The 2,255-nt window shown below is 43.2% G+C and overlaps 1 pseudogene; it reads left to right on the top strand.

Annotated features, from left to right (window-relative positions):
• Positions 1-106: 106 nt before the first annotated feature.
• The window catches only part of LOC107184482, a 9,419-nt pseudogene continuing 7,270 nt past the window's right edge, over positions 107-2,255 (top strand).

Here is a 2,255-nt window from a genome sequence, read left to right as displayed (position 1 = left end):
TCGCTCTAAAAAAAGGGGGGGGGGCAAGAAAATTAAAGGTGACTGAATTGACCATGTATTTAAAATCTTGCATGGGTCTCCAGCTTTCCAACTTGAGCCCAGCATAATGGGTCCCTCATAGAAAGATGGTGAGAAGGGCCATTCTGCCACCAACGAGGTCGTGACCAGAGAATACACCATCAACATTCACAAGCCCATCCATGGAGTAGATTTCAAGAAGTGTGATCTTCAGGCACTTAAAGGGATCCAAAAATTTGCCATAAAGGATATGGAAACTTCAGATGTTCACATTCACCAGGCTCAACAAAGCTGTCTGGGCAAAAGCAATAAGGAACGTTCCATGCCATATCCCGGTGTGGTTGTCTAGAAAACGTAATACGGATGAAGATTCACCAAACAAGCTCTACACATTGATTACCTATGTACCTGTCACCACTTTCAAAAATCTACAAACATCCCTGGCTGGTGTTAATCAGTGGGTAGAGCACCAGCCCAAGCACTGAAGGGTCTCAAGTTCGATTCCCAGTCAAGGGCACATACCCAGATTGCAGGTTCCATCCCTGGCCCCGTCAAACGCATGCAGGAGGCAACCAATAGATGTGTCTTTCTCACATTGATGTTTCACTTTCTCTCTCCCTCCTTCCCTCTCACTCTCTCTAAAAATTAATGGAGACTGGCCGACTGTGTAGCTCAGTGATTGAGGGTCAATCTATGACCCAGAGGTCACAGTTCGATTCCTAGTTAGGGCATATGCCTAGGTTGAAAACCACAGTCCGCAGGCCAATGCTCTATCCACAGGGGCACACCTCGATCCCTGGTGTGGGGCGTGCAAGAGGCAGCCAATCAATGATTCTCTCTCATCATTGATGTTCCTACCTCTCTCTCCCCCCTTTCTCTCTGAAATCAATAAAAATGTATTTTAAAATAAAATAAAATAATCAGGAGCTCCAGTGGCGCAATTGGTTAGCGCGCGGTACTTATAAAATAAAATAATCAATAAAAATATCCTTGAGTAAGGATTAACAAAAAATAAAATAAGAAAAAATAATAAATACTAAAAAAAAAAATCTACAAGCAGTTAATGTGGAGGAGAAATAATTGCTGGTTGTTGACTAAAGTTATAAAACTGAGTTTCCAGTTTATGTCCTTTGCCTATATTTTAGTCAAATAAGCATAGTTTGCTTATAGAACTATAAATGCATTAACAAATTCAGAATATAAAAACTATCATAGTGGATTTGAATAATGATACCCACTGGCAATATGTCTTTAGGTTTGGTTTATGATGTTTATTTGTTATTGACCTGTAGATATTTTTAATTTTTATGTAATTAAATATTTCAATGCTGTCTTTTTAAACAACTGCCTTTGAATAAATAAAATAAAATATTTTTATTGCTGTTAGAACATCTGATCATTTTCTAAGATGAGTTTGAATGATCTGGCCCTCAATTACCTGGTCAACCACATCTCTCACCATAACCCTCCTCCACCCCTCACCATATTTTCTGATTCGTTACTGTATTAGTCATGTCCAGTCAGACAAACAGAAACACTCTAAGTATTTTAAAGGGGCAATATAGGAAATTGGTTTCAAAACATGAAAGGGCCAGAGGGGCAAAAAAGGTTAGCCCTGACTGGTTTGGCTCAGTGGATAGAGCATCAGCCTGCGGACTGAAGGGTCCCAAGTTCGATTCCAGCCAAGGGCACATGCCTAGGTTGCGGGCACATCCCCAGTAGGGGTGTGCAGGAGGCAGCTGATTGATGTTTCTCTGTCATCGATGTTTCTAACTCTCTATCCCTCTCCCTTCCACTCTGTAAAAAAATCAATAAAAATATATTTTTTAAAAAAAGATAAGGTTACCCAGGAGTTAGGAACTGCCTGGAACTCTAGGCTGGAGCAGGAGCGGGGACAATGTTACTAATGCTCTTGACTGCTGTGCTGCTCAGCCTACCCACAGCCATTACTGCCACGGCTGGAGCCAGTGACATGGCTGAGGCCACCACTGCTGCTGGGCCCAGCAGTCCCCACTCACTGGATGCTACTGCTGCCACAACTGGGGATGCTACCGACAGCAGGGGGGGCATGGCTTCTCTCCTTCCAGCCATCCACCAAGGCTTTCCATTGGCAGAACCTCTCCAGAAACCTTTTGGCAGGAGTATCTGGGCAGTGTGGTTGCTGACTCAGCCCCCTGAGATACAGCAGGAACGGAGCTGAGAGCCAACAGACAGACGATTAGCAGTGCTGCTCTGAA

The sequence above is a fragment of the Myotis davidii genome, unplaced genomic scaffold (genome assembly GCF_000327345.1).
Source record: "Myotis davidii unplaced genomic scaffold, ASM32734v1 scaffold544, whole genome shotgun sequence".
Lineage (NCBI taxonomy): Eukaryota > Metazoa > Chordata > Mammalia > Chiroptera > Vespertilionidae > Myotis > Myotis davidii.
Note: the sequence above shows the minus strand (reverse complement) of the source record. Positions and strands in the feature narration are given on the sequence as shown.